General features: G+C 34.8%; 1 protein-coding gene across 1 annotated transcript in view; it reads left to right on the forward strand.

The window, feature by feature from the left end:
- SEMA5A (semaphorin 5A) overlaps positions 1 to 12,917 on the forward strand; it is a 1,142,184-nt gene that overhangs the window by 906,727 nt on the left and 222,540 nt on the right. The gene's annotated exons all lie outside the window — the stretch shown is intronic.

A 12,917-nucleotide genomic window follows, 5' to 3' on the forward strand; every position in this document is an offset into this window, starting at 1 on the left:
GTATTATACTAATGCTACTATCCATGATACATAGAAATAAGTATCCTACAATTGATCTGAGCTTACAGTCTCTTTATGAGACAATTATACATTTTTATTATAATTGTTTAAAAGAGTGTTTGATTACCTATCTTTTTTATGGCTCATTTATTTAGATGTCCCATCTCTTTTCTTATAGTCTTTGATTTTATATATATATATATATATATATATATATATATATATATATATATATATATATATATATATATATATATATATATAGCATATTCTGCTATGTGAAGAACATTGGAATGTGAGATATTAGGTCAGGTTAGCTGACTTTTTTTCCACTTTTCACACTCTATTGTCTCTGGGGGAATACGTTAATATGGTCACAATATTCTAAGTTTGGCTTTTTGCGTGTGTCGCTCATGTGAAAACGTTTTACTTTCAACTTGTAAAACGCACGTTACCCAACATATGCAAAAAGCTTACTTCTAGCGGAATTAGTGCAAGAGTGGGAGTAATAAATAGTGCTCCACTAATAATCTAGCCCTAAAGCAGCAAAGATGTCTTATTATCTCTGTTTTACTCAGATTATATATCAAAAATCTTTACTTCCTATGTCAGGAAAGCTCCAGGATGATCATTTGAGAGAGTTACTTTACTAAACATCTCCTTTGTCCAATTTATTAAGAGATTGTAGTTGTCATCTCTCAGATACATATTAATAAGGAACAAATATGTGAGATATAATATATATTAGAGATGTGCATATACAATTTATTTAGACTAAAAGATTTGTTTCATATTTTTTTTAAACCTTCAGCTTATATATTTTCGTTTGGTCATGCGTTTTGGCTGAATATAGGATTCAGATTTGTTACCGTTATTTCCAATGGGAACAGCAAATATATACACCTAATTTTAGGAAATATATTACATTATAGAATTCAAACAATTAAAAGAACCTGTATTTCAATGATACAACTCATTGATTGAATTTGTGTCACAGTAGTCACACAGCTCCATGTTCCAATAGCAATATCAAAGAGAATGAAAATGTCTGCATTTCCCCTAGTCTCCTACCTCCATATGCTAGGTTAAAGCTTGATTGGACAAGCCTTTATGACCAAAATCAAAAACTTACTGCCTGACTGTCTTTCCCTGATATCAGTCATTAGTTATTTTTATTGCAGGCACATGAGTGATCACACCCCTTGTACATCATTACAAATAAAAGAGCTGATTAGCCAAACAATATAGCTCCTTCCCTCCCCTTTCCAAGTATAATGCTTCAGTAAGAAAAATTGTGTATTTAGTTTAGCACAATTAAAAAAAATGTATCTATATATAGTTTTATTAACCATACTGAAATTCAGATATTCTAAAATGTTTTCCAGTTGCTAATTCATAAGCGAAATATGATATTAAATGATTAACCTTACAATGCAAAAATAATATTTTTTATGTATTTTATAGCTATTTTAAATTTTAAACTAATGGGAAGTGAAACTGGGCATTAAGGACTGTTTATTAATGGATTATTATGGATAATGTTAATTTACAGATACAATTCAATAAACACTGTTACTGGATTACAGTACAGACTCTCTCTCCCATGCACAGAGGACTCTCAGTCTCCAGCTGGTGGCTATAACTACATTGACATTGGCATAGACTACTAAGATTGACAATTAGCCATATTCCAAATTGAGCTTCCGTTCACCTACATTTCCCACATACTCATTAGTCATTAGGAGCCCAATAAATAAGATCTCACACACAAACAAAAACCTCTTGCAAAGCAGAAAAACAAATACAACTACAACTTCAGAAACACTGTTAATATAAATGTTTGCAGTTGTAAAATATTTTCCAAGGCCATTTTGTTGTTTGGAAAAGTAGTCTTGATGACGTATCAGCAGTCTTGTAGACACAAATGAGAGACTGGCTTTGAGTGATCTAAAAGAATGGTTGGAATTTTTCACCTACACTAATATCAATAATTCATACTTTTCAAAGGCTTTATAAACTGAAGTATTATGTTTTCCTTTTTGCGTATTGTTTTGTAATGTTTTGAATGTATTTTTGTGATGCTTATTCTATCTGCCAAGAGGTAAATCTTATTAAAATAGACGATACTCCTTTGATTATAATAGTGTCTCCATGGCAACCTGCAGATGTGACAAGGGCAGGTACAAATTCTTTTTAATTTTTTTATTTGCAATATTGTGGTGAGTTTTTTTCTGAAAGATACTAGATTTACAGAGGTTTTTATTGAATCTGGATAATTATCAATGCAAAACCCACCATAAATTCACAGGTGATTTATTTAGAGTAATGTTACCCTTTACACTTCCAATGGAAAATAACTGTTTTTCATTTTTTTTAGTCCAATAATATATTTTCTATAATACTCCTTTCACTGAGACTGAAAGATTATGGAGCCTTGCTCCCTAGGGAGCGTACCATTTGCGTTTCAAACACCTTGCATGCCATTCTCTCTCTTTTTCTCTCTCTCTCTCTTTAGTAGTTCTATTAAAAAAATAAATTAATAAAACAAATAAATATTGAAATACAGTGTTCACAGTGTCTTGATTTCCTCATAATATAAAACTTTATTAATGTTCCAGTCGTAATACATCTATTATCTTAGATAGTTGAACTAAAGATAACAAAATATAATCTAAAACAGAAGAGACAGAGGGCGCCACATGGTGCAGATAAATGAGGGTAAACGTGATACGATGTATACATGGCAGGTATCCTACTCACTTGATAGTAAGCACCAATGTGCAATACAAGCAGACCGAGTCCAAAGAGTCACTCGGCAGACTCCCCAGGAACCTGGAACAGATGATCCCTGTTATACCAGCAACAAGAGCATCAAAGAGCAGTGGGGTTCCCAAGAAACTTCTTTGCAGTTTAGCAACTGCTGTTAAATGAAAATGCAGTCACTGCTAGTTTTAGCAGCAGCAAGTTGAGTAAGAGTGCAATGAACGTCAAGCTTCAGGAATAACCAGGAGTGCAGCAGCAATGTGACAAAATCACAAATGTTTAATACAGCTTAAAAGCATAAAAACAAGCAACGCGTTTCTCCGTGTCCCAGCACGGTTTCATCAGGCTATAAACTTAGTTTACAAAGCTGCTACACTTATAACAAAAGTTGGCCAAACAGAATCTAGAAATTTTTCACACCCACGAAATACACAGCTGTTAAACATAATGACAATCCTAACACTAGTATATGAGAACATGACTACTTTACTCACAAGTTTCAAGGAATGTGGTCTTTATATTCCCATAAGACAACAGAATCCTAACCATCAAAGAGATGTAGTGTTAAATATTTGGTTAATAATCTATGTCACTGTCTATATGTTTCTATATCAGCGTCTTATTTCTATAATCACAAAATGTTTCCATATCAACAGAAGAGCGGGGTTCGGAAGGGTTAATATAAGGAAAAGGGGAGGGGGTCATTTACTGAATGGCGTTGTGGATATCCAATAAAAGGTGTAGTAGAATGTCTGGTCATATCAATAAATAAACAAATGTCCTAACAGCGTAAAATATTTATTTTTATCAATTTTGATATTTTCCCATTTTTATATTATTGATTAAATTGTAGTTCACTTTGGGTATCTTTCTTAGTATTTTTATAGCAATTGATCATAAAATAATGGTTATTTACATTTATATATTTTTTTGATCACTTCTAATTCACGGTTCATGAATATGATTACTTTTCTCTTTTTGAACTCACGCTTTACACTTATCTCTAATGGCAGAGTTGTTTGTGATATCGTGATACTGTATCCCCTTCCCCTTTGCTGGATTGGTCCGTTTATGATGGTTATACTTTCAAGGGGGCTGTATGTTGTGATATGCTAGGAGTCCACAAATGGATTTTGGAATTTAATGTACACGAATGTGGTTGACTCTGGATAATATCTTTGCCCAGCGATATAGAGAGTCATATTATTGCATATGTTGGTGTTGGGGCATCTGTGTGCTCAGTCACTTGATCGAACACTTTCTCTTTGTTTGATTGGTCCGTTTTCGTTTGTTATATTGTCAAAGGATGTCTTTGTTGCGATATGTTAGCTGTCCCTGAATGGTTGTTGGCACGTTATGTATATGAATGTATTTGTATCTAATTGACTGGGACAAACTCTTTTGCATAGCGGTGTAGAGTATGTTAGGTTGTCAGGGCATTTGTTGTGTTTACTTAGCCATATGATCGGACACTCCCCCCTTGCTTGATTGGTCCATTATCAATTGTTACATTCCCCATGGGCGTGTTTGTGGTGATATGCGTCCCTGAATGGATGTTGGAATATAATGTATATGAATGTGGCTATATCTGATCGATTGTTGTTAATATTCTTGCCTAGCGATGTAGGAAGTTTCACTATGGCATTTTACGCTGTTAGGACATTTGTTTATATATTGATATGACCAGACATTTGTTTATTTATTGATATGACCAGACATTCTACTACACCTTTAATTGGATATCCACAACGCCATTCAGTAAATGACCCCCTTCCCTTTTCCTTATATTAACCCTTCCGAACCCCGCTCTTCTGTTGATATGGAAACATTTTGTGATTATAGAAATAAGACGCTGATATAGAAACATATAGACATTGACATAGATTATTAACCAAATATTTAACACTACATCTCTTTGATGGTTAGGATTCTGTTGTCTTATGGGAATATAAAGACCTTATTCCTTGAAACTTGTGAGTAAAGTAGTCATGTTCTCATATACTAGTGTTAGGATTGTCATTATGTTTAACAGCTGTGTATTTCGTGGGTGTGAAAAAATTCTAGATTCTGATTGGCCAACTTTTGTTATAAGTGTAGCAGCTTTGTAAACTAAGTTTATAGCCTGATGAAACCGTGCTGGGACACGGAAAAACGCGTTGCTTGTTTTTATGCTTTTAAGCTGTATAAAACTTTTGTGATTTTGTCACATTGCTGCAGCACTTCTGGTTATTCCTGAAGCATCTATTACACTGTGCTTGACGTTCATTGCACTCTTACTCAACTTGCGGCTGCTAAAACTAGCAGTGACTGCATTTTCATTTAACAGCAGTTGCTAAACAGCAAAGAAGTTTATTGGGAACTCCATTGCTCTTTGATGCTCTTGTTGCTGGTATAACAGGGATCGTCTGTTCCAGGTTCCTGGGGAGTCTGCAGAGCGACTCTTTAGACTCGGTCTGCTTGTATTGCACATCAGTGCTTACTATCAAGTGAGTAGGATACCTGCCATGTATACATCGTATCACGTTTACCCTCATTTATCTGCACCATGTGGCGCCCTCTGTCTCTTCTGTTTTAGATCCTTTTCCTATGTCAGGGCACGACACATCAGAGGAGCTGCCTGGAAATCATTGTGTGGACTTTGCTTCATATCCGTCATTTATTGTTTATACTTTGTTTTAATTTTGGTTGCTTGACATTTATTGTGTGGACACTGCCACATATCCGCAAAATACTTTATTTTTTTAAATCACCATGTGGACATTGCTGCATATCTTATCTTTATTATTTACGCTTTTTTATAATTCTGGTTGCTTGAAAATTATTGTGTGAACACTGCCACATATCCGCAAAATATTTTATTTATTTATTTTTCTCTATCACTTATTTTCAAAATAACTAATTCTTATTTTTTATTATTATTATTTATATATATATATCTGGACTTTCAATTTTGTTTGTCCAAAAATTATTGTGTGGACATTGCCACATATCTGCAAAATATTTTATTATATTTTTTATTAGTATTTATTTTATCACTATTATCACTAGTTTTTATTATTATTATTATTATTATTATTTGTATCATCTGTGGGTGCCTCTTATTGGATAACTGTATGCATTTTGGGTGCTGGCAGTATATCTGTTTTGATTAACAAAATGTAATGCCCGTATGAAGTAGAATATCAATAGTAACATAGTAGATGAGGTTGAAAAAAGACAGAAGTCCATCGAGTTCAACTATACAAATCTTAATATACTTACAAAAAGCTCCAGTTGATTAAAAAAAATGTGACCCATTTACCACCTCCTTAGGTAATGAATTCCCAGTGAAAAAACGTTTACGTTGAAAGAGATTAAGGGGATATTTATCAAAGCCTCAACTTTGTTGCATTCGCCGGCATCAATACGCTCGTCTAACATTGCGGCTGCATATCTTAATATGCTCTCCTTAGTTATGAAAAAAGTATGGGGCGATAAGCATCGGACTGTTGTTAACTAGCAGTCATCAATCTTGCATCTATTTGGCTTTTTCCAATCTTTATTTATACCCTGTCACTAAACGCAGCCACTATACTAAAATGTTTAACCCCTATCCCGCTGCTCCCCGACCCCCCCGCAACCTAAATAAAGTTATTAACCCCTATTCCACCACTCCCCGACACCGCCGACACTAAATAAACTTATTGACCCCTAAACCCCTGGCCTCCCACATCACTACCACTAAATAACCTATTAACCCCCTAAACAGTCAGCCCCCCACATCGACATAAACTAAATTAAGCTATTAACCCCTAAACCTAACAACCCACTAACTTTAAATTAAAATTACAACATCCCTATCTTCAAATAAATTGAAACTTACCTGTAGAATTAAAATAAACTAATTCACGGTTCATGAATATTATTACTTTTCTCTTTTTGAACTCACGCTTTACACTTATCTCTAATGGCAGAGTTGTTTGTGATATCGTGATACTGTATCCCCTTCCCCTTTGCTGGATTGGTCCGTTTATGATGGTTATACTTTCAAGGGGCCTGTATGGTGTGATATGCTAGGAATCCACAAATGGATTTTGGAATTTAATGTACACAAATGTGGTTGACTGTGGATAATATCTTTGCCCAGCGATATAGAGTCATATTATTGCATATGTTGGTTTTGGGGCATCTGTGTGCTCAGTCACTTGATCGAACACTTTCTCTTTGTTTGATTGGTCCGTTTTCGTTTGTTATATTGTCAAAGGATGTCTTTGTTGCGATATGTTAGCTGTCCCTGAATAGTTGTTGGCACGTTATGTATATGAATGTATTTGTATCTAATTGACTGGGACAAACTCTTTTGCATAGCGGTGTAGAGTATGTTAGGTTGTCAGGGCATTTGTTGTGTTTACTTAGCCATATGATCGGACACTCCCCCCTTGCTTGATTGGTCCATTATCGATTGTTACATTCCCCATGGGCGTGTTTGTGGTGATATGCGTCCCTGAATGGATGTTGGAATATAATGTATATGAACGTGGCTATATCTGATCGATTGTTGTTAATATTCTTGCCTAGCGATGTAGGAAGTTTCACTATGGCATTTTACGCTGTTAGGACATTTGTTTATTTATTGATATGACCAGACATTCTACTACACCTTTAATTGGATATCCGCAACGCCATTCAGTAAATGACCCCCTTCCCTTTTCCTTATATTAACCCTTCCGAATCCTGCTCTTCTGTTGATATGGAAACATTTTGTGATTATAGAAATAAGACGCTGATATAGAAACATATAGACATTGACATAGATTATTAACCAAATATTTAACACTACATCTCTTTGATGGTTAGGATTCTGTTGTCTTATGGGAATATAAAGACCACATTCCTTGAAACTTGTGAGTTAAGTAGTCATGTTCTCATATACTAGTGTTAGGATTGTCATTATGTTTAACAGCTGTGTATTTCGTGGGTGTGAAAAATTTCTAGATTCTGATTGGCCAACTTTTGTTATAAGTGTAGCAGCTTTGTAAACTAAGTTTATAGCCTGATGAAACCGTGCTGGGACACGGAGAAACGCGTTGCTTGTTTTTATACTTTTAAGCTGTATTAAACTTTTGTGATTTTGTCACATTGCTGCAGCACTCCTGGTTATTCCTGAAGCATCTATTACACTGTGCTTGACGTTCATTGCACTCTTACTCAACTTGCTGCTGCTAAAACTAGCAGTGACTGCATTTTTATTTAACAGCAGCAAAGAAGTTTCTTGGGAACCCCACTGCTCTTTGATGCTCTTGTTGCTAGTATAACAGGGATTGTCTGTTCCAGGTTCCTGGGGAGTCTGCCGAGCGACTCTTTGGACTCGGTCTGCTTGTATTGCACATCAGTGCTTACTATCAAGTGAGTAGGATACCTGCCATGTATACATCGTATCACGTTTACCCTCATTTATCTGCACCATGTGGCGCCCTCTGTCTCTTCTGTTTTAGATCCTTTAAACTATTAATTAACCTACCCTAACTATTATCCTACAATTAAATTAAACTACCAATTAAATAAAATAAATTACATATTAAAAAACCTAACCCTGCTCAAATTAATTAAATATACAATTAAACATTATTAAAAGTACTTAATTGAGGATTGAGAGCTCAATCCTATTGGCTGATTGGAACAGCCAATAGAAGGAGAGCTGCTCTAATCCTATTGGCTGATTTAAATATTTTAGCAAATAGGAATGCAAGGGACGTCATCTTGGATGGCGTCACTTGCATTGAAGCTCCAGTTTATGGCGGTGACCGTATGAAGAGGATGCTCTGCGCCGGATGTCTTCAGGATGGACCCGCTCCGCGCTGGATGGATGAAGATAGAAGATGCCGTCTGGATAAAGACTTCTTGTCACCTGGATGAGGACTTTGCCGGTTGGATGAAGATCGAAGAGGCCGCCTGGATGAAGACTTCTTGCCGGTTGGATGGATCCTTTAAGCGGGACTTCAAGAACTGTAAGTGAATCGTCGAGGGTTAGTGTTAGGTTTATTTAAGTTTTTTTTTGGGTGGGTTTTATTTTTAGATTAGGGTCTGGGCATGTAAAAAATCTAAATGGCCATTTCAGGGCAATTGGGGAGCTTAGGTTATTTTAGATATTTTTTTTATTTGGAGGGGTTGGTTGGTTTTACTGTTGGGGGGTGTTTGTAATTTTTTTTACAGGTAAAAGAGCTGATTTTTTTTGGGACAATGCCCCACAAAAGGCCCTTTTAACTGCCATTGGTAGTTTATTGTAGGCTAGAGTTTTTTTATTTTGGAGGGACTTTTTTATTTTGATAGGGCTATTAGATTAGGTGTAATTATTTTTTATTTTTGATAATTTAGTGTTTGTTTTTTTGTAACTTAGTGTTTGGGTTTTTTCTCTAATTTAGTACTTTTAATAATGTTTAATTGTATATTTAATTAATTTGAGTAGGGTTAGGTTTTTTAATATGTAATTTATTTATTTAATTGGTAGTTTAATTGTAGGATAATAGGGTAGGTTAATTAATAGTTTAAAATAGTCTCTATTTTAATTCTACAAGTAAGTTTAAATTTATTTGAAGATAGGGATGTTGTAATTTTAATTTAAAGTTAGCGGGTTGTTAGGTTTAGGGGTTAATAGCTTAATTTAGTTTATGGCGATGTGGGGGGCTGATGGTTTAGGGGTTAATAGGTTTAGTTAGTGGTAGTGATGTGGGAGGCCAGGGGTTTAGGGTTTAATAAGTTTATTTAGTGGCGGCGGTGTCGAGGAGTGGTGGAATAGGGGTTTAATACATTTTATTTAGGTTGCGGCGATGTCGGGGTGGCAGATTAGGGATGTTTAGACTCAGGGTTTATGTTAGGGTGTTAGGTGTAAACGTAACTTGTTTTCAACTATAGAAATCAATGGGATATCTGGCAGCATCGAACATAAGCTTTCACTGCTTTCAGACTCCCATTGATTTCTATTGCATCCACGACCTTCAGGGTGGCGGATTGAAAACCAGGTATGCTGGGCCGGAATAGCTGCGAGCGTACCTGTTAAAAGTTTGATAACTGGGAAAAGATGTCAAATAGAGCCGAATGCATAATGACGTAATCATCTATCTGCATTGGATTGAGATGTTACATCACAAATTTTGGTCTGTAGGCTTGTGGAATTCCAGTGTATTTGTGGTTGAGGCTTTGATAAATATCCTCCTAAATCTCCTTTCCTCCAACCTTAAATTGTGACCTCTTGTCACAAACAATTTTCTTGGAATAAACAGAGTTTCTACCATCTTTGTATATGACCTTGAATATATTTATTAATTTTATTAAGTAATCATGTCACCTCTCAAGTGACTTTTTTCTAGAGGAAACAGACCCAGTTTGACTAACCTCTCCTCATAGCTTAAATTCCCCATTCCCTTATATGTTGCCCTTCTCTGAACTTTTTCTGTCTCCACTATCTCTTTTTGAGGTTGGTCCCCAGAACTGCACTCCATACTCAAAGTGAGGTCTTACCAGAGATTTATATAGTGACAGAATTATAATAAACAAACACAATAACATAGCAGTATAAAAACTTTATATTAGCTTTGTCATGTAATCATCCCAAAGAGAACACACAAAATAATAACCATCAATGTGCTTGAGCCATGCGTAATGGTATTTCTCCATTTTCAAAGCAAAGGAGACTCTCTCCATATAAAGACAGAAGTCAAGGAAGTGTCTTACAATACACAGGGATCAACTGCTTTGCACTGTTTCTTATAATAGTCATCAAATGTCTATCTCTTTTCTATCTCTGCTTTAAAGGGACAGTCAACACCAGAATTTTTGTTATTTTAAAAAAATAGATATTCCCTTAATTACCAATTCCCCAGTTTTACATAACCAACACAGTTAAAATTATACACGTTTTACCTCTGTAATTACCTTGTATCTAAGCCTCAGCAGACTTTCCCCTTATTTCTGTTCTTTTGACAGACTTGAATTTTAGCCAATCAGAGCTGTCTCTATTGAATACCAAGAGAACAAAGCAAAATTGGTGATAAAAGTATATTGGAAAATTGTTTAAAATTACATGCCCTATTTGAAACATGAAAGTTTTTTTTTTTGGACTTGACTGTCCCTTTAAGAGAGGACCAATACCTTTGGGCAATTGGACATGTCCACCAAATGTGCATGTATGTACTAATTTTTTTAACCCTTTCCAGCAATTAATCAGAACACCGGTGATATTGACTAAGGTACCACTGACTCAATAGTTTCATATTCATTTCCATGATTAGGATTTAAGAGGTGTATTTACACATCTGTTTAAGGATCATCAAACACTCCTTCTTAGTTATAGATTTCTGCATCCCTTCCTCTCACCTAATAGTAAATCAGGGTCATGCATCTTAGTGATATGCAATAAGCATTCTATAGACAATGGAAAGAGTTCCTTTTATTGGAGGACCAGATTATACCACAAGCATTCAAAAACCATAAATGTCCAATGTTTGCTTACTTTATGGGGGTGATTGGAAAAGAAGTGGGATAGTTGGAAATATTTATTCCAATGATCTCTTTTTTTTTGTTTTAATGTATTTTTTATTGCATTTTGTAAATAAATAATTTATGAAGGTGATTTCTGCTAGCTTACAAACTTGACATATTTCTAAAACTGCTACCTAAAATTCACCTACATATTGTCCCGTCAACTACTTTGAAGTTACTGTAAGGAAAGACAAGTCCTCTTGATGAACTGGCAGTGCTCTCTACTATTTACTCTATGGCTATTAGTACATTTGCTTTATACAATATACAACTTTTCATGATTTTTATAGATATTTGAGTATTTATGTTGAATTTAATTTAATCAGCAGGTTGAGTCAATACAAAACATAAAAAGCAACATCTGTTATAGTAAACACTTTCTCAAAAGTCACATTTTCAGCCATTAATACTCTAAATATCTAAAAAAAAAAAAGTTTAAAGTTTGCCTTATGCAAACCTTAATCTCTGTACACAGAATTCTTTCCATACTGTAGTCATTTGTACAGTGACGGTATGTTAAATTGGATGCTATTGGTGGGCTACAAATATATATTTTTTTAAATATCTCTGCAACAGTAAACATTGTCTAAAAAGTCAAATTTCCCTCAAACATGAAAAAAAAACCACCTGAAGAAGCAGCGTAGTCTTGAGACGTGCCGCATGAGTCTGGTCAGACTGCTTTGTGCTGTTGGCAACACTGATACTACCTTATTTTTATTTGTGCAAGTATAATTTTGTACTATTTTATTGGCTTGCTGTTATTTTATTTATGTGACCATATTTAAAGGGACACTGAACCCAAATTTTTTTCTTTCGTGATTCAGATAGAGCATGCAATTTTAAGCAATTTTCTAATTTACTCCTATTATCAAATTTTCTTCATTCTCTTGCTATCTTTATTTGAAATGCAAGAATGTAAGTTTAGATGCTGGCCCATTTTTGGTGAACACACAGTGTTGTTCTTGCTGATTGGTGGATAAATTCACGCACCAATAAACAAGTGCTTTCCATGGTCCTGAACCAAAAAAATAGCTTAGATGCCTTCTTTTTCAAATAAAGAAAGCAAGAGAACGAAGAAAAATTGATAATAGGAGTAAATTAGAAAGTTCTATCTGAATCATGAAAGAAAAAAATTGGGTTCAGTGTCCCTTTAAATAAAGGCATTTTGATATTAACATCCATGATGTGAGTACTTTTTTTTGTTTACAATGAATTTAGATTACATATGGGAATATTATGAAGCATTTTAAATCTGTAGCTTTCTAAAAAGATGAATTAAAAAAAAAAAAAAGATTATTTACCAAGTTTCAGTGTTTATGTGAAAAAAATCAAGTACAGGTGACCCTCGTTTTACAACGGTTCAATTTACACCGTTTCAGAATAACAACCTTTTTTCCAGTCATGTGACTGCTATTGAAAAGCATTGAGAAGCAGTGCATTTATTAAAATAGCCAGTAGGTGGAGCTGTCCGCTTGTGTTGCAGCAAAGCCAAGCAAGCTGAAATTAATCAGTTTAACCAGACCTGAGCTATCAAGCAGATTTCAAAGGAACAAGATCTTCCTGTCTATAAATCAGTCCAGATTGGAATGCATAGAAAGAACTGTTTGCAGAAAAAAATGCAAGTGAAGTCTGTGTTG

This window comes from Bombina bombina, chromosome 5, assembly GCF_027579735.1.
Source record: "Bombina bombina isolate aBomBom1 chromosome 5, aBomBom1.pri, whole genome shotgun sequence".
Taxonomy (NCBI): domain Eukaryota; kingdom Metazoa; phylum Chordata; class Amphibia; order Anura; family Bombinatoridae; genus Bombina; species Bombina bombina.